We start from the raw sequence: 20908 nt of genomic DNA on the forward strand, positions 1-20908 counted from the left end.
CAGAGATCACTGAATATTCTGTAATCCAGGTACAGGAAATCATTTTACCAATGTTTCTTTTGATTTAAAAAAAATAAAAAATGCATCCAGCATAGTAAGTACTTTGCCAAGCATGAAAGATGTAGTAATGAAGTAACCTCCACAATGATTTTTTTTTAAAAATCACCTTGTGCCAAATCGTTTTCATGGCTGTTTGTCAGGCTGGGCACGCGGCCAGTAGCAGGAGCCTTCGTGGGGAACACTGAGCAAGATATGAGGCCCAGGAAATGCTACACTGTCACCCATTCTGCGGCAGGCTGTTATTTATACTAAATGATGACAGCTATAAAAAGTCCCAAAGTCAGAAAGTCCCAGTGGACAAAGGAGGACGGAAAGGTCCCCGAAGTCTGAATCGGTAAGTGAATCAGATCTGGACATGGTTATCACAGAGTTGTGTGACATCTGTTCAGCTTGTGTCTTGTGTTCTGCTGTCTGCACCCTGGGAGTTGTAATGGAAAGGAAAGGACTGCCCATGGCTATATGGAACTGATCTCCCTAGATCGGGAGAGGGACCACATCAAACTCAAAACCATTGCCAGTCTGCCCCATCCAGGCTGAGGAGCACCTATTGCTCCTCCTTGTTGCCTGCCCTCCCATCCCCATCTCTCTCTCCAGGGCCTATCTGTAGGTCATTCCCTATCTCTTGTCTCTTGCAAAGAGAAGAGAAGGTGGTTCTGCCAGATTTTCCAACCTCTAAAGCAAAGTTTCATCCTCCCCTTCAATCTCCTGGCACCTCAGAATGCATTTTTCCTAGAAACGAATTACCGACAACTAGCTTCTGTACCATGTCTCTCCCCACTCCGGCCAAAATCCCCATGCTTTCTCTTCCAGTGTAATACTTCATGAATCTTAGATTTTTTTTCTCCCTCTAAGCTAAAGATTTTCTTAACCAGAGGAGAAATAAAGTTTGATATAAATCCCCCAAAGAATCATAATCCAAATATCCCTATATTTTTCCATTTTTACAAAGGTGTTCTTTCTAGGAATAAAACGCAATTTTTTTTTCCTGGTCAGTCTTGGTTTTGCCTAATCTCAAGTAGTAAGTTGTCCTTGTTATTGAGAAACCCTATTCTCTTTACTCTGTTTTGTTGGATCTCGTCTCACTGGCCCATGTCGACCTAACCTGGCAGGTTATATCTCAAGAATGACGGACATACCAGCAGGCAAAAGAACTAAGCTATGCACAGTTTATGGAGTTTCCAGAGCCACCTTTCACCCTGAAACTCTTGGCAGTATATCCAAGGCTCCCAAACTCATTCATGCTCATTGCTCTCTGGCCCTATAACCTTTAGAAGTCACAGCAGAGACCTCATTGTGAAAGGTCAACATCTAAACATGACAATACTCTCAGCTCCAGGACAATTCCAGCACTGGTCTGTTACCCACAGCTCTGGAATCCAGCATATGCCGGTGAGTCAGTCATTCTATGGGGTGTGCACTTCCTAGGGTGAAGAGACCCCCCTTGCAGAAGCAACGGAGATAGCCAAGCCCCTGAGGGATACTTGGATGGATGCTAGAATTCTCTTTCCAGAAGCTTCCCTCTCCATCTTGCAGAGACTAAGTGGAATTCACACCTGTATTTGTCAGCCATTCATGTATTGCCTTTTCCCCCGAAACAGTGAGAAGTATTCGTACTGATTGATTTTGTCTAGAGTGCCCTGCCTTTCTTGTGTACTGAATAAACAGTGCTGGTTTGACCCAGAGTTAAATCCTAATGTGCTTCGAGATCTTCTAGCTCTCTTCTCAGAGTTTGTAGCCCTCATAACAGGGGCCACATGAACTAAGAGAAGGAATAACAGATTTGCCTCATTTGTGCTTCTGGAGGAGTCTGCCTCTGGAGAGAGGTCTGGCGCTGTCCTAACCCCGAAATGAGGCGAAGTGCAACCTGCAATCTTAAGAGACACGAGCTCGCTTAAAAGTGTTAAATTCCCACATGTGCCCCATATTTTTCAGGGCCATTGAGGATGGGAAAACCTGATGGCCATCCTACTTCAGCCAAGTTTTTTTTTTTTTCCTTTTAAAAATTTTATTTATTTATTCATGAGAGAGACAGAGAGAGAGGCAGAGACACAGGCAGCGGAAGAAGCAGGCTCCCTACGGGCCCCGATGTGGGACTCGATCCCAGGACCCTGGAATCACGACCTGAGCCAAAGGCAGACACTCAACCACTGAGTCACCCAGGGCCCCTTAAGCCAAATTTTCTTGTCTTAGGTCTTAACTCTATTCGCCTGAAAAATCTTCCGGCTGCCAGCAAGGAAGGTCACATTCCCAAGGCGCCAGAGCTGTGCTCTTCTGACCCAGCACACCTGCCCAAGCAGGCTGTGGCTGCAGCCCCAGGTCTGCAGGGGAGTGATGGAAGTGACCAGAAGCACACGCCCTGGATATTTAAGGAAACCAAACCCTTCTGGCTGCTCAGCGGGAGGCACTCAGGGAGCTTCTGCTTTTCTACATCTCCAGGCTTTCCTTGGCCTGGCCACCCACCCCTCTCCCAGCATCCAAATCACAGCACAGGCCCTACGCCCCGTCCCTTGGACTTACTCTATTCCCTAAGGTGAGATTAGGTGATTGGGATGTTTTTCTCAGCAGTGCCCCAAACAAATGGCCTCCCTTGTAGCTCCGTCCTCAGGCTTAGAATAAACAGATCTATCTGCCCCACCCCCCCCTGAAGCCCAGAGAATGAGCCCTTGGGACCTGCTGGACAGAAAAACATCAGGGCAATTAGGGCTCCTTACTATTGCTATTTGTTAGCTAGAATTTTAGAATTTCCAGAGCTAGAAGGAAACTTAGTGCAACCTCTTCCTTCTGCAGATAAGAAAATTAAGGCCTAGCCTTTAAGATCTTTTAATGATATGGAATTGAATACAGTCTATCCATTTTCAAGCAGGTTTCTAGATTTATTCTCCTCTTGCTGAGCAGTAAAGCACAAAACAACGTGGCAGCAGAATTCCAGTCAGGGAGTACAGAGAATCCAAATCACCCCTGAAATGTTGAAATCGTATATCACTGGCGCGTAACAGATCCAATATGCACTCCTGACGAGGGCATCCATCACCCGGCCTCCAGGAGCCCCTGCACCACTGCCGGACAACCCAGACCACGGCTCTTAAAGGAGACGCTCCAGACACAGGTGACATGCCAATCGCCTTGTTCCCCTGAGGGTGACAGTGGGGTTCTTGGGCTACTCTGGGTATGTCAAATGCCCCATGGAAAATTCACCTTTATTCATATGTAGGCATTATATCAAATGCAGCAATTAGATCAGATCAGCGTGGAGAGACTGGCTGTCCCAGCCAATCACAAACACTGCCAGGTGGTCAGAGGTGTCTGGATACTTTGGCGCAGGGAGGATGAATGAATTGTTACTGAATCAATGCAGGAGTATGAAGTCATTTAAGCTGTTTTGTATTTGTATTTTGTTTTAGTTTGATTCCAGTATAGTTAACACACAGTTTTGTATTAGTGTCAGGTATACAATACCTGATTGATTCAATGCTTACATATATCATGAGAGGGCTGATCACGGCAGGTGCATTCCTTAATCCCCATCACCTGTTTCACCCACCCTCCCACCCACCTCCCCTTTGCTGACCATCTGTGTGTTCTCTAGAGTTAAGAGTCTCTTTCTTGGTTCGTCTCTCTCTCTCTTATTTTTCCCTGTTGCTCATTTGTTTTGTTTCTTAAGTTTCACATATGGATGAAATCATATACTAAGTGAAACAAGTCAAAGAAAGACAAAGACAGATAAAACTATTTCTAAAAGCAAATTCTAGGGGCACCTGGGTGGCTCAGCCGGTTAAGCATCTGCCTTTAGCTTAGGTCATGATCTCGGGTCCTGGAATTGAGCTTCATCATCGGGCTCCCTGCTCAGAGGTAAATCTGCTGCTCCCTCTGTCTCTGCCTCTCTCTCCACCCTGCTTTTCTTCTCTCCCTAACTCTCTTTCTCAACTAAAAATCTTTTTAAAAATAAAATTAAAGCAAATTTTATCAGATAAAAAAATAACAAGAGGTTGGTGATAGTTCCAAAAAGAATGTGGATCACTGAGCTGGGTTTTCATCTTGGGAAAAGAGGTGGAGAATTTTTCTCTTAAGCCAAAATGAGTGTCATCTGGAGAATACGTTTCCTAAATAAGACCAGGGAACCAAAATATACCTGGTCTCAGCAATCTTCCTCATTGGGCAATCACAGAAGAGCCTGTGACATGAAACAGGCTGTGGTCTAGTTAGGTGGCACTATACTGACTAGTCCACATATGCCTGTCCTTTACCTATAATAACATGATATATAATAAAATAATATTTATATATAATAATGAAAATCTAACTTTTATTATGGTAAAATATACATAAAATTTACCATTTCAACTCTTTTCAAGTGTACAGTTCAGTGGATACAGTGCATTCACAGTGTTGTGTAAACCACCACCACCATCCATCTCCAGAACTTTTATGTTCCCAAAATAAAACTCCATACCCATTAAACAATGACTTGGGGATTCCAAATCCAATAATTCAAGTATGTAATGACACTGAGCATTAATTGTGTATTATCACGTGAATATAAACCATACTAAAGAAATAGAAATTTAATACTAAAATATGGTATGTCTACCATTTTTAAGGAAAGGTAGTGGATTATCAGGCAGTTGGCAAACCCAGAATATTTACAAGAGGACTGAAACCAAGATCAGGGAAATAGGGGCAGAGCTCAAAAATAACCATCCTTTTTTTTTTTTTTTAGAGAGAGAGAAAGTGTGAGTGGGGGGAGGGGCAGAGGGAAAGGGAGGATCTCAAGCAGACTCTGCACTCAGCATAGAGCCCAACCTGGGGCTCAATCTCACAACTCTAAGATCATGACCTGAGTGGAGGTGAAATCAAAGGTTGGATGCTTAACCCACTGCACCACCCAGGTGCTCCCTCAAAGGAACCACCTTGATGATGACTTAGAGCACAGCCAATGGAGAGAAGTGTGGGACCCCAGGGCATCACCTCACTCTGCTTCGTCAGGCTTCTTCCCCCAATCATATGTCATCCATGTGTTCCTTTGACAAATGTGTTAAGGTCATTTCCTGCTAAGCCTGTGCTGAGTGTAATGAGGATGGGCCAGTGCTGCTGTGAGTACCTCTCTGCCTCTCCCTGACCCATTTGCCACCTAGTTGGGAGTTCATGTATATGAACAGGATACTACACTGCAAAGATCCACTTGGGGTTGACAGAACACAAAGGAAGGGGTCTCACCCAGGTGCTGAGAAATGGTATTTGAGCTGAGACCCAAGTGACAAGGAGGAGAAGCCAGGAGCCAGTGAGGAAGGGGGAAGTATGGCAGGGTGCAGGCCACCATGTGTCAAGGCCAAGGGCAAGAGAGTGAGCTTGCTTGCAAGGTCAAGGGGGGATCGTTGAAGATTAATCAGGAAAATGGTATCCATAAAACAGGCATCACAAACCTTGAACCGTCATGTAGACATTTAGGAGCTGTTACATGATTTATATGCAGTAAATTTCTGTCAGATACTTAGAGCTGCCTCCAGAATTACTTCTAGTAGTAGGAACTGCTTTCCTTGGGATCTGCAACATGGGTGTTTGTCCAAAGGGATCTGCTCCCCAGGCTGACCTTCTGGTCTGCAGATAGCATGACAGTCACTGCTAGTGGTCACCAATATACCTAGTTTTCCTCCCCTTCCAGGACACGCTAAAGACAAGGCTTCCTGGCCCCTGGTGCAGCCTGGCAGGGCCACGCGCCTGGCACAGAACTGTGTCGGTTCCAGGCTGAAGCATTTAAAAACCAACATGCAAACCTTCAGTCCCCCCTTCCCTTACCTCACTGCACCCTGAAGCTTCATGCTGACATAGGGGGGTTAGGAGATCAAAGCAGTTTGGAGACAAGGAAAGCAACAGCCCTGGAAGGTCACCCAGACCCACAGGGGACTTTGCATAAACAAGTTAAACCACTGGAATTTTGTGTTACCACAACATAGCCTATCCTGACAGATGTAGATGGAATACAATCATAAATCCACTTTAATCTTCAACTCTATTCTCTTATAAACCCTCTACTATTATCGTTACTTTGGGGCAGCCTGGTAGGTTGGAGGAGCATTGAGCTGGTTGCCGAAAGAACTGGGTTCTAGGCCCGACTCTACAACTCATCAGCCATGTGAACTTGGGCAAATCTCAATGTCTCAGTGACCCACTTTCTTCCATAAAAGGGGATCAATACTTGCCACCACCCCCTAAACTTACGAGTTGGTGTAAAGTTTAAAATAAGAAGAGAAAATGTCTGTGAAAATGTTGTACATGGTACTAGTGGTATAATCATTTTCTTACAACTGCTAATGACAGTGTCCTGGGGGAGAAGGGACAGAATGAATTAGAATTTTCTCAATCTCCCCTACTCTCAAAATAATAATAAAAAAAAAAAGGTTGGGGAGGGTGGGGCAAAAGACTTCTTTATTTATGTAGATTAAAAATCTCATCTTTGTGGCTCGAATAATTTCAGGTTTTGTGAAAGCTGATTATCACATGCAGGCTCAGATAATTTCCCCAGAGAGCTAAACAAATTAAAATATATTTTTTAACTCCAACAAGCTGACACGGGCCATCAGCTCTATCCTTGGTACGAGTTCCATCATGCAGCTTTAATCAGAAGCTGGATGTCTAAGCAATATTCACCTGGCGGGAAGGGAGGTGGCAGGGTGACAGGCCAGGAAGCAGTTCATCAGGATCCTCTGATCCCAGTGCCCATCATCCTCACACGGCCAACTCCATGCTGCAGGGTCTGAGACCTACAAGTGGTCTCCCCACCCTCTACGCCAGGGGGCCTGCAGTCTGATAAACTTGCAGCCACACCCCAACCCAGCTTGGCGGATTCTGATTTCAGACGGAGCAGGCAAGGAGACAGAACACTGTTGCAGAGGGGTTGACAACACTTGGGTGACCAACCAGCCTCAACTTCAGAGGCAGCTTTATTAAGCACAGGTCACTGATGGCAGTGGGATCACCCTCCAGACCCAAGGCGTGCCACCCTGCCATAGTCACAGAAATGTGGACCCACTCTGGGCATTGGTCCACAGGTCACAAGCACTCCTGGTGAGCTGAGGTCAGGATCCCAGAACGTGGATACTCGAAAACGAAAAGCCAGGAGATGGGAATGATGTCCAAATTGGGAGAAGTTGTCCTAGCCTCTCTCTCCCCCTTCTCCAGAACCTGCCTGTGCTCCTTGACCCATTTCTCTTCTTCAGCCTCAAATAAAGCCCTAGGTAGAGATCCCCGAGGCGCAGACAAAACTGGTGAGGGAGCAGCATAGCGAGGAAAGCACAGAACTTAGCATCAAACAACTTTCCGGCCATCCCTGCTCTGGTCCTTGTGGGCTACGCATGACCCCAGGACGTGCCTTCTAAATTTCGTGGCTGGGGCATATCAGTGGTTGCTGTGAGCACGTTTCCTTTGCAACTACTCTGCATGACACCCTTCCGCAGAGCCAGCTGGAGGGTCCTCACACAACAGTTCCTGCAGGTGCCCCCCTTCTGGTGAGCTCTTTCACTGCCATCCTGCTGCCACTGCCACTTACTGCTCAGGCCACATCAACAACCAATGCTGCACACGTGCCTGTCCCTCCTTCTCAGAGACAGAGAGGAACCTGAAGTGTGAGGAGGCAAGACCTGAGTGATCCTCCCCAATGAGTCCTCTCCTACTTTCATCCTTCAGAGCAAATGGAAGATCAGCTTTACTCAGATTAGGGCCCTGAAAACACTACGTCATTTCCTAGTTTTGTGACCTTGGACGACTTCCTAACCTCTGAGTGCCCCAATTCCCTTAGAATATTGTAATGGGGAGACACCTGGGTGGCTCAGTGGTTGAGCCTCTGCCTTCCACTCAGGTCGTGATCCTGGAGTCCTGAGACCGAGTTCTGCACCGGGCTCCCTGCAGGAAGCTTGATTATCCCTCTGCCTATGTCTCTGCCTCTCTGTGTCTCTCATGAATAAATAAATAAAATCTTTTAAAAAAAAGAATATTGTAATGAGGCTACAGTGAGCTAATATATGTAATATATATGCTATGAGTTAACATATATGCTTCAAAGTATGCCATAAATGTTAATTATTGATCCTATTATTATTATAAGAATACTTAAAATTAATATTTTAGAGAGTACAAAATCCTCCTGCCATTCAGTCATCAGTTAGAAAGCCCACGATCCCAAAGAAATTTTACAACTAGAACCCAAGGCCCAAGCTATCTCTCTTTGCATACAGACTGTATCAGGGGTCTACAGAAAAACAGAAGTAATGGGATGTGCACATGCACATTTGTGTGCTCATGTGTGTATGTGTGTATATACATATGTATAGACATATAAAGATTTTATACTCTCTCATAAAAGGGATTTATTATAAGGAACTAGCTCAGGTGATTATGGAGGCTGAGAAGTCCCAAGATCTGCAAGGTGATCGGTAAATCAGACCCAAGAGAACAGATGGTGCAGTTCCTGACTGAAGGCCAGGAGGCTCCAGACCCAGGGAGAGACCATGTTTCAGTTCTAGTCCAAAGGCAGAAAAAAAAAAAAAAAAAGGCAAAACAAAACAAAACAATGCTCCATATCAAAGGCAGCAGAGCAGGAGGGGAGTTCATTCTTCCTCCGGAAAAAGTCAGCCTTTCTGCTCTATTCAGACCTTCAACTGATTACACTGGGCCCTAACTGGGGAGAGCAATCTGCTTTACTCCGGCTATGGATTCAAATCCTAGTATCATCCCAAAACACCCTCAGGGACACACCCCAAATAATGTCCGACCAAATGTCTGGGAACCCATGGCCAGGAGGCTGACACATGAAAATGACCAACATAATGTCCCTGTCAGCGCTACTGGCACTCCCAGCCCTTGGTCACCAGGCTATCCCTGATCTATTACCCCTGCCCCTCAGCTGTGCTCTCTGTACACCACACACACTACTCCAGCGCTCTGCACGCTCTGCAAGACGATCCTGGCCAGTCCCCTCCCCATCCCATCAGGGGTGAGGACTACATCCCCAGGGAAATGGTTCCCAGGCACCTGTGCCAGAAATAACCATGTTTCCTTGGCCAACTAGTTTGCTTTTATTGTAAGGGCCCCACACTGTCTCACTAATCCCTTTCCGTTCTTTCAACTCTGTACTGAAAAGCTCATGACCAAGTCTGGGGGCCACGTCTGGGGAGTTTCACACCTCATAGCCTGCATTCCACATGCTGACCAGACCCGAGATTTGAACTCATATATCCATCCATTCCCCCCTTTCCTTATCTTATCATTCTCCTTCTGTTCTACTAAAGGTAGTTTTTTAAAAAATTAGACATTTATTTTTATTTTTTATTTTTTTAGACATTTATTTTTAAATGAGGCAAGATGCGTGTACTTGCACATGTGCCCATGTGCCCCAACAGAGGTTATTTTATTTTCCTCTCTCCAGTGTCTAGCACTGTGTCCCCTTCCCCAAAACTGCTAGGGAATTGGATTGCTCTGCAATTTGACAGTCTGCTAAATTGCACTACAACTGGGGTGCCTGGCAGCTGACTCTTGACCTCAGCTCAGGTCTTCATCTCGGGTCATAAGTTCAAACCTCACATTGGGCTCCACGCTGGGTATGGAGCCTACTTAAAAAAAAAAAAGTTTGCACCACACCTGCCACATCCTAAAGGTCCTGGTGTCAGCAAACTCCCAGATTTCAAAGATAAAAGCAGACAGCCTTCTTCCTCCTCTTGCCAGAATTCCAGAAATGTGGTGATAAGTATCACTGTGTCACTGTCTTCCAAGTCCTTATCCAGAGGCTGATTAAAACAGACTTGGGGAAAATTCTCATTTGGTGGGCTCCAACGTGGACTCTGAATATGGGGATTGAGGCCAATCAACTGTTTGGATGTAGAATATGGCCTCCAAGTTTGCATCAAAGTTGGACTAGAAGATTCACCAGTTAAAGCTTCCTGGTTGTAGATAATCATTACTTCTGAGGAGAGGAGGAGGAAGATGGGATCTCAGAGGGGGAGGAAAGATTCAACAGTCTTTGAAATGTTTTGCATAAAAAAAAAATCCAAAGCAGATATGGCAAAAAAGAAAAATAGCATTTGTTACACATGGCTGGTAGGGTTATTACATCATTCTCTCTGCATTTTCTGTATATTTTAACTATTTTTAGTTTGATAAATATATTTACTTAAAGAATTCTGGTTTTAAACTAAGATCCCTGGAGAAAAGGAGCTTTACACTGAACTTGAATGGGTATCAGAGGCTTATCGCCCCGGACAAGAGACTCTGGGGCCCACTCATTAGCAGAGGAGCAAAGGAACAGAGCAGAGCCCTAATTTATTTACCAGATCACAACTCTTTCTTGCTGAAATGGATTTAAGTGTTTTCACAGAGCTTCTGGCATCCTATTCTCCCTTTGTCATGGCCACGCACATGAGACAGTTTTGTTTACAACTACGAAACGCTGCCAATCTCTTCAATGACAACTGTACCCAAAAAAAGTGCATTACCTCATCTGACAAACTAATGTAGATGATAAGGGATCTTAAGAGTGCCGCCAAAAGTTAATTGACACTACTTTGAATAGTTACCAGGGTTACAGAGCATAATAATGCCCTGCACGGTTAGAGATTGAAGGGTTTCCCAAAATGTCTTTGTAGGTTTGATCTCACATTGTTTTTGAAAAACTCTGGTGAAGGAGGTAAAGGCAGTGTCACATCCAGGGTCACTTCCCACAATTTCACTATCCATTCATTGGTAAAAATTATCATGTAGCAGCCAGATATGACCAGGGATGCTCTGAGGGGTGCTAACCGGAATGAGCACACTCCCTGATCCCAAAGAGCTCTCAATCAGATGTAGGTAAGAAAGAACCACAACAAGAGGCAGACTGCACTGAGGGTTGGAACAGGGGGATGAAGGGAGTATTTGTCTAGAAGGAGAAGACACACCCAGTTCAAGGAATTACAGCATTTGAATAGGTGTATGGTTTACAAATGAATGGATGAAGGAAGAAAAATGTTCTATATAAATAACATAATGTTCTATATAAATAACATGCCTTGAAAGCCAGGCCGTGGAGTCTGGACTTCATTTGAAGGCACTGAACAAATTTTGGAATTACAGACACACCGGTATAATGCTTCTCGTCTACATGTTTCAAACATATTTATTGATTATAATTCACACACCATACAATTCACCCAGTTAGTGTGTATGTTCTTAGTACATTTGCAGGGTTGTACAACCATCACTACTTTTAGAACACTCTGATCTCCCCTAAAATAAACTCCATACTCACTAGTTGTCACTCCCCATGTCAGCCCCTGCCAATCACTACTCTGCTTACTATGTCTCCAGATTTACCTATTGTGACCATTTCATAAAAGTGGGATCACTCAATGTGTGGTCTTTTGTGTCTGGCTTCTTTCGTTTCCCAGAATGGCTACAAGATGCACCCATGTTATAGATGCATTGCTACTTCCTTCCTTTTTATTGCCAAATATGATCCGATTTTCTGGATAAATCACATTTTGTCCAACCATTCATCAGCTGATGGACATAAAGACTGTTTCCACTTTTTGGCTTTATCAGTAATGCTATTGTCAATATTCATATACAAGCTTTTGAGAGTGGACATATTTTTTCATTTCTCTTGGGTATATGCCAAGATGTGAAAATTCGGGGGTCATACAATAACTCTGGGTTTACCTTTTTGAGGATCTGTCAAGCTTCTTCCACAGTGGCTGCACTCTCTCATCTCTGCCAGCAGCTTATGAGAATTCGATGTCTCCATATCCTTTCCATCACTTCAGAGTGTTTGCTTGCTCCAGTCATCCTAGTGGGTATGAATGGTATCTCATCCCCTGATGGCTAATGATCTTGAGCATCATTTCATGTATTTATGGTCACTTATACATCTTCCTTGGAGAAATGTCTAGTCAAATCCTTTATTCATTTTTTTAACTGAAGTATAATTTACATATAATAACCTGTTAGTTTCAGGTGTACATCATAGCAAGTCTATTATATACATTATGAAATGATCCCCATAATTAATCTAGTTATTATCTGTCACCAAAGTTATTATTGACTATATTCTCCATGCCATACCTTTCATCTCCATGACTTATTATAACTGGAAGCTTGTATCTCTTTTTTTTTAAGATTTATTAATTTGGGAGAGAGAGAGAGCGAGCATGCAAGAGCAGGGGCGGGGTGGGGGGACAGAGTGACAGAGAGAATCCTCAAGCAGACTTCCTGCTGAGTGGGAAGCCCATTGTGGTGCTCGATGTGGGACTTAACACAGGGCTCTATCCCAGGACCCTGAGATTACCCCTGGGTCAAAACCAAGAGTCACATGCTCAAGCAACTGAACCACCCCGGTGCCCTGAAGCTTGTACCTGTTAATCTCCTTTATCTATTTTGCCCATCCCCCAATCCCTTTCCCCTGTGGTAACCAAAAGTTTGTTCATTAGTTTTTTAATTTTGCTGCCTTTTTATTATTGAGTTGTAAGAGCTCTTTATATATTCTGGATAGAAGTCTCCTATAAGATAAATGATTTGCAAAATGTCTTCCCATTCTGTGGATTGTTTTTTCACTTTCTTGATGGTCTCACTTGATGCAAAAATTTTAAAATTTTTCATGTAGTCCAATTTACCTATTTTTTCTTTTGTCATTTGTGCATATTTTGACATATTTTGTCAGTATACTTTCAATTTTTCTCTTCGCATGACAACAATTTTGTAATGTCATTTTTTTATAGAGAGAAGAGAAGCAAAACTCAGTCCTTTTTCCAGCCTAGTGGTAATTTTTAAACTGATATTTTAGAAATGTTCCCACAGTCCAGCTTCTGGACTTTCTCTTGCACTGCTGCTGCTGATACCAGATAACGTATTCATCTTATGACGGGACCTCTGGACCTGGGTGAACTGACATGGTGGGCAGGAGGGAGCTATTCCTACACAGGAATCCCAGTAAGAATTTACCTAGATATAGAAGGGACTGAGAACCACATAAATATAACCCACAGCATTGAAACTAAATGGATCTCCAGCTCAAGTCCACATCCACAGGCCGTCAGCAGTGTCCACGGCTACTCCATCCCCACCTGATGGGGAGAGCAAGATGAAAGGGGGTAGTTTTAACTACCTACAGTGAAAACCCAAGAAAAGCACATGGTGTGTGAAGTGGCACATGCAGGTGTGAGCCCATTATGCTCAAACCTCATCAGTTTCATAGGAAATCCACTCAGGGCTGAGGACAGAGGTGTCCGTGGGAGATGTCTACATTCAAGGAGCAGAGAGAATAGGGACGCCTGGGTGGCTCAGCGGTTGAGCATCTGCCTTTGGCTCAGGGTGTGATCCTGGGATCCTGGAGTCAAATCCTACACTGGGCTCCCTGCATGGAGCCTGCTTCTCTCTCTGTGTTTCTCAAGAATAAATAAAATCTTTAAAAAATAAAGGAGCAGAGAAAATAAATGAAACCATCCAAAAAAAGAAAGAGGTGGGTAGCATCAAACTAGGGAACACAGTGCCCCCAACGAACCCCAGTTACTATTTATTAACTTCGTGAGCGGTTTCTGTGTGCCCCCCACACGCCGCCCCATTTAACCCTCATCGGTGCCATGTGAAGGGAAGCCAGATGGAAAAAGATTTTCCACAATGGAAACAGAGTCAAGAGTATCAGTGCTGGAAACGCAAACCAGACCAAACCCTGAGGGCTCACGAATTAGCCGAGGCATTAGTGATTAGCTCTAGTGGCCAGAAAGGTGCTGGCCATGCCGGACGAAGCGGTTGACAGTGTAAGGAACGTCCGACCAAATAATTAAAAAGTGAATCAGCTGTGAAGCAGTGGACCAGCTCCGTCTCCACAGCGTAGGCTTCCCTTTCACGAGGTGGGCAGTGAGCGGAGAGACAGGACAGGCTGAGAGGCTCGTGGGCCGTTTGGTTATTTCCACTCGGGCTTGTCTATAAACCGCTAGAGAATCGGAGGGAGCAGATCCCCAGAGAAAGGATATCCAGAACCAAAGAGAGGAAGAGTGAAGGGAACAAGGGATTCTTCTCCATCCCTCCAAGGATTGAAGAGCAGAATCTAAAATGCCACCAACTCCATGTGGCACCATTAGCTGGATGCACCTTCCAGAGTGAAAATATGCTCCTGACTCCCCATCAGCTTTGCCATCAACTAGTGAGCCTTTTCCTGGTCTTGTCTGGTTACCTGGCTGGACCCTAGAGAGGAGCACGAGACACTGTGACATCTGGGGGCCTCCTTGTCTAGAAGTGAACCTGGAGGGGATATGCCAAAGCCCGGCTCTCTGGTTGCATCCATGAATGAGACAGAAACCCACCTGAAACTCCATCAGCATTCATTGTTATTAGGGCTTTACCTTCCTCCAAAAGCCGATGCAGAATGTGCCCCCTGTGTGTGTGGCTGGTTTACACTACTGGAATGGGAATGCTTTTTTTCTTTTTTAAGATTTCATTTATTTAATCACGAGAGACACACAGAGAGAGGCAGAGACATAGGCAGAGGGAGAAGCAGGCTCCCTGCCGTGAGCCTGATGCAGGACTCAATCCCAGGCCTGGGATCATCACCTGAGCTGAAGTCAGATGCTCAACCACTCAGCCACCCAGGTGCCCCCAGGAGTGCTTTTTTTTTTTTTTTTTTTGTTCTTTAGTGTAAGGTCATCCACTACTCAGGGAGCTTCTCTAGGAATCCTCACTTGAAGATGGGAAGCCCGCAGAGTCAGAAAACCTTCCAGCAACATCACGGGCTTGAGAAGCATCATGAACCTGCTTTGTGGTGAAGCCCACACCTGTAGTGTCTTCAGTCTCCCACCCTCTCCTCTGTGTACGTGTGGTCACACAACCCGACAGGATGTCATTTCATGATGCAAGAGCCAGTGACCACCGTGAAACCTCAGGACTTGCTAACAGCGGGAGAAGCATCTGGCATAGCTACAGGGCCTCTATGCACACGTCATCAGCACCTGCTCTAGAACAGAGTTTCTTCCAATTTCAGGTTCTAGGAACTCCACCTTTCCTTCACAGCACATTCAGTTAATATAAGAAACCACCACAACTAGACAGTCTTCGGGTGTGCAAGCAACAATTACCCAGATGCAAACAATGAACAAATCGAAATTAATTCTGCTAAGATTGCATAAATAAATCAAGTAAGTTGATGACCGAAATCAACATCAAGCAAGATGGGATATTTGAGAACATTTTGTCTGGTAATTTCTTTTTATAGGTAAGGAAATGCAGGTCCAGGGAGGTAAAGACATTTGCTCAAGGTCACTGAACATGTCAGAAGCACACTTTAGAACAGAACTCAAACATCCTGGCTTTTCTATTTTTCTTAATGGCCACAGATGGTCAGTCCCCAAGTTTACCACCACATACTTCTTCATGTTCTGGAAGAAAGGACCATAATTCCCTAATACACTGGGAAATTTTTCAGTGTTTCTTCCTGCTTCCACAACAGACAACAGGGGTGGGGAGATGAGTGACAAACAAGCTAGGACTTTGTTGCTAAATTTATGGAGCCATTCTATGGAGCTTTCTTCAATCCTGTAGCGAAATAATGCAATAACCAATTTATGACTGAATAAAACTGGATGCTTTCACATGACTCAATTCACACAAACATGTTCATGTACTATCAACCATCCTGTTTTAGAAATAATTCCAGGGGTGCCTGTGTGGCTCAGCTGGTTGAGTGTCTGACTCTTGATTTCAGCTTAGATCATGACCTCAGGGTCGTGAGATCAAGCCCCATGTCGAGCTCCATGCTCACTGCAGAGTCTGCTTGGGGGTTCTCTCTCTCTCTCTCCGTCTGCCCCTTCAGGTCATGCTCTCTCTCTTCCTCTAAAATAAATAAATATATCTTTAAAAAAAAGAAAAATAAAGAATTCCAAAACAAGCCCCACAATACCTTTACCACATTACCAGCTTTCTCTTCCAACAAGAGACTATTTAGGCCCAAAGGGCTGGCACCCTTTATGGCATTACAGTAAACTTGTAGTAGTTTTTTTTTTTTTTTTTACTACTACTGATAATAACATGCTGATGGATACAATCCTGTCATTATGACAACACATCAAGAAACAGGGCCTTGATTGTGAAGTAGCAAACAAGTTGATGTCATCTACTGAGCAGAAATCCAAGAGGTATGATGGAAGATGATTGCTTGAAGATGTACAGATAGAAGTCACAATAACAGATCAAATGAAATTCCTCATTTTTGGCAAACTTAATAAAATGGTGGCTTGGGACCCTGGGTGGCTCAGTGATTGAGCATCTGCCTTTGGCTCAGGGTGTGATCCCAGGGTCCTGGGATCGAGTCCTGCATCAGGCTCCCTGCAGGGAACCTGCTTCTCCCTCTGCCTGTGTCTCTGCCTCTCTCTGTGTGTGTCATAAATAAATAAATAAATACATACATACATACATACTTTAAAAAAATAAAACAGTGGTTTATTAACATTGCTATTCCATTTGATTCAAACATGCTAGGACACCTGCAGAGGCCTTGGGACTTGGAAAGAGTAGCTAGAACAAAAGTGGATACTGAGGACATGGGAAAAACTGGGTGGCTTCTACTCCGAATCTTACAGTGCTAAGATTTTGTTTCCACACATCTTGACAACTGTCAGATAGTCCAGAGCTTGTGATCTTGTGGCTTTACTGGTAAACAGACACTGACTGGAAGGCGGAGGGCTTGACCAGGGACTTCTGGGAGATCCGATCCAGGTTCACAGACAGGCTGTTAAGCTCTGAACCAGACTCATTTAAGCTGTAAACATTTGAAATGAGACCGTTTCCTGTCTCCCAAAGAGCTCTCAGACGCAGGCTGCAGAGAAGTGAGACCAACAGACAAATGAAGACGTGCCTGGGAGGTAAGACACAGAGCAAGTGATGGGGACGACCTGGGGATCCAGCCCACGTCCTGGAACCCAGGGCATCCAGCCCCCAGAGGAGCGCATCAGGCGGGACGGCCAGAGTTCGGCTGGCAGATACTTTACTGCACTGCCTGGCTGTCCACTTAGATAAACACACAGCTGAAGAGAATCCAGGAATATCTCCAAAGGAGAAAGCCCTGCTTTTGTCTGACAAAGCTGCTCTGACCTCAAAGGAATGCACAATAGGAAATGAAAGTTGGACACAAAATCAATTCGAACAGGAAACAGGATGATCTCTGCTCAAGCTCAGTTCCAAGATATGTCACCGTAATAACCCAGAGCAGCACGGCCAGGGAGCCTCGGCCTCCCCCTCCTGCACACCGCAGGCCGAGGGGAGAGGGAGAGCCCCGGCAGACCACATGAGAGGGCCCACATCCTGGCATCACAGCTCACTGTGCTTTCAAGGAGATTTTAGTTCATTTCTGTCCCGATCAACAAAAAGATGATAGTTGATTTTTTTTTTTTTTAAATTCAGGAGAGACAGAGAGAGAGAGGCAGAGACAGGCAGAGGGAGAAGCAGGTTCCCTGCGGGGAACCCGGTGCGGGACTCGATCCCAGGACCCTGGGATCATGCCCTGAGCCAAAAGCAGATGGTCAACCATGAGCCACCCAGGGACCCCAATGATGGTTGTGTTTTAAGAGCAACTTAAGACAGAAGCACTAGAGGCAGAAGAAACTTCTTTGAAAAGGAGGGGGAGAAGAAATCTTAAATCAGAACCTCAGAGGTTCCTGACTTCCTGTGACATCAAGCCGGGGGCAAAGTACCAGACACAGAAAGATGAAGACACACTGGCTCCTGGCACCAGACCAGAACTGTAGCTGGGCAGCAGGACATCCTATTTGACCAGCATTACTAGAAGTCTTGGCGAGGCTTCACAGAAATGGGTTTGTAACATCTGATAGCTTCCAGTTGCCCTGCTAGGGTAAGGGTAGCCCAGTTCCAGAAGCCAAAGCAGGTCCCCCATCCTCACTCAGCCCAGTCTTGAACTCACCTGCCCATCTCTTAAAATGGGTCGAGTGCAGACCCTAGCCACAAGAGCTCCTGAAGAACAAAGGATATGAAAAGGGGATCTTGCAAAGTTGCAATGGCCACTATGGCCTAATTAATAAAGAATAACAGTGACCTGAATGTGAAAATGGTGGTTAATGCCGAATTTCTTTGCCTTAAATTCAATTTTCTCTCCCTGAAGGTATTGTCGGATGCTGGATATGGACCCAGGACATACAATCTCCAGATCCAGCTCGAATCACTGTTAGCTGTGCAACTTCAGCATCCTCCTTACCTTCTCTGTACCTCAGTTTCTTTACATGAAGTGAGAACACTCACTTCCCTCCTTCTCAGGACTGCTACAAGGACTGCAAGAGATTATGGATGGGAAACATATTTTGAAAATTCTAAAATGTGCAAATATTACTTTTTATTACTATTTTCCCTTATATATAAAATGAATTTGCTTTTCTTATAAAAACACCATATGATGATGGAAGGTCAGCAGGCAAGGGAAAGGTCACCTTGGGATCGGGACTTGTTCTCTCAAAACCCATCAGGCGGCTGACCCAAGCTTGAAACAAATAAAGCCTGAATTGAATATAAATGCAAAGTGAAAGCCATTCATTTGATCAGACCCTTTGGGAAAAAAGGATTTTATTTCCTATGCTAGACCCTGAGCAGGCAAATAGGTCCAAAGGTAGGAGAGGCTGGCACTGATGCAACCATCATAAGGAAAAATCCAACAATGCAACTGTTCAAACCCAGCTCTGGGAATGAGGGTTACGCTAAAAGGCAGCGGGAGGCAGGGAGCTGGGTTAGGAACACAAACAGGTTGAGTAATCAATCCAAAATCACAGTTGTGAAAACCACATAAAATGCCATCTGGCCTCCTGGATCGCGTGGGACATTAAGCAAAGGCAGCCTTCCAGTACACATGTTCTCATTTCTCCGAGAACAGCTCTTCTCATTACCCAATCGACTGTGAAAGAGCTACCCAGATCCTGGTCCAGTTTTCCACTCTCGCCAGAACCACTCTGAACACTCTCGAAACAGCTCACATCTCACGGGAAGGCTGTTCATCCCAACACTTTTGCATTCCGAAAACTGCCTGGTGACATGTGGGGTCTCTTCTGCTTTCTGAGACTAGTTGCCACAATGATCTCCATCTTCCCCTTGCCTTAAACATGTTTGTAAGAATCACGAACAATATTCCAGAAAATCATTTTTGTGAGTGTGGTAAAATATATACAAGATGAAATTTACCACTGTCACCATTTTGAGGTATATAAGTCAATGGCACGGGGCATCTGGGTGGCTCAGTCGGTTAAGTAACCAACTCTTAATTTCAGCTTAGGTCATGATGGTGAGATAATGGGGTCATGAGATTGAGCCCCATGTGGGGCTCTGTGCTGGGTGTGGAGCCTGCTTAAGATTCTCTCTCTTCCTCTCCCTCTGCCCCTCCTCCTCCTCTCTAAAAAACATAAGTCAATGGCATTTGAGTATGCTGTTTTGCAACCATCACCACCATCCATCTCCAGACCATTTTCATCATCCCAAACTGAAGGCCTGCACCCATGAAACAGTAGTCCCATTCCCATTCCCCCATTCCACAGCCTCTGGCATCCTCTCCTATCTCTGTGAATTTTCTCACCATGTTAAGTAGAATTGCACAGATTTGTCCATCCGTGTCTGGCTAATTTCACATGGCACCATGTCTTCAGGGTTCATGGCACAAGCTGTAGCATGCACTGGGATTTTGTTCTCTTTTCAACACTGGATAATATTCCATTGTATGTATGTGTTTATATGTTTTTACATCAAAGCACTCTGAAAACTAGTTTTTGTATGGTAAAAACTCACTTTTAGCACATAAAGGTCATGCTGGTCCACCAGCTGGAACACTATGCATCAGTCTCCCAGATTCACGAGCCCACACAGCCAAGAGCTCGGGGAAGGCCAGGAACTATGTCCTCACCTGACATTGCCCCATTCTCTCCAACCAGCGTGGTACCTGGAACAGGGTTGGCACCAGACAAATGCTTCATAAAGAAATAAGTAAACCTTGAGAACACCCTTTCTGAAGTTATTCCTTTTCTCTTATTTATGTTCTAGAAAAAAAAAAAACATAATGTTCAAAAGGATATTTCCTGCTAACAAAGCCCTCTGTGTTTTAAATTTTGTGCCTTATTTTTTGAAGGCAGAATTTATTTGATTGGCTAAGCTAAGAGGCAGTGTGTGGTCATGGAAAGAATATTGGACATGGAGTCAGCAGGTAATGATGTGGAGGCAACTGGGTGGCTCAGTCAGTCTGTTAAGTGTCTGACTCTTGATTTCAGCTCAGGTCATGGTCTCAGGGTCATGAGATTGAGCCCTACATCTGGATCCATGCTCAACATGGAGCCTGCGTGGGATCCTATCTCTCTCTCCTTCTGTCCCTCCCCATGCTCACTCTCTCACTTTCTCAGAGAGAGAGAGAGAGAGCGAGAGAGAGAAGAGAAGAGAAAGAAGAGAAGAGAAGAGAAGAGAAGAGAAGAGAAGAGAAGAGAAGAGAAGAGAAGAGAAGAGAAGAGAAAGAAGAGAAGGATTCAAATCCTGCCTCTTCCTTTCCTCTAGCTGTATGACCTTGGTCTCTGAATGTCAGTTTCATCATCTATAAAATGGAAACAATAATTGCTCTCAGTTTTTTGAGAATCAAGTATTATCCCCAAACCTGAAAATTAATATGTATAGTTCATAACAATTTAGTTTGAGTAGGTCAGTTCTACTTGCTTCAGCATACAAATACTCGTAAATGTGCCATCTAAGAAGTCAACACATAGGGACGCCTGGGTGATTAAGCATCTGCCTTTGGCTCAGGTCATGATCTCAGGGTCCTAGGATTGAGCCCTGCATCCCCACTGAGTAGGGAGTCTGCTTCTTCCTT

At 44.7% G+C, this 20908-nt stretch overlaps 1 protein-coding gene and 1 long non-coding RNA gene across 3 annotated transcripts in view; both read right to left on the reverse strand.

Annotated features, from left to right (window-relative positions):
• Positions 1-20908, reverse strand: part of KIF26B (kinesin family member 26B) — a 439262-nt gene that overhangs the window by 313479 nt on the left and 104875 nt on the right. The window contains exon 1 of one of the 2 annotated variants that reach the window (XM_077901365.1): positions 11743-11879. The exons of the other annotated variant lie outside the window; for it this stretch is intronic. The gene's annotated coding sequence lies outside the window, so the exon portion shown is untranslated. Of the gene's footprint in view, positions 1-11742; positions 11880-20908 lie in introns of those variants that run through there. 2 annotated transcript variants of the gene reach the window in all.
• On the reverse strand, positions 15700-16341 carry LOC144315189 (uncharacterized). The gene is made up of 2 exons (XR_013380949.1): positions 15985-16341; positions 15700-15903 (listed from the first exon to the last, which is right to left on the reverse strand). It is a non-coding gene; the product is annotated as an uncharacterized LOC144315189 (long non-coding RNA).

Source organism: Canis aureus, chromosome 6 (assembly GCF_053574225.1).
Source record: "Canis aureus isolate CA01 chromosome 6, VMU_Caureus_v.1.0, whole genome shotgun sequence".
NCBI classification, from domain to species: Eukaryota; Metazoa; Chordata; class Mammalia; order Carnivora; family Canidae; genus Canis; species Canis aureus.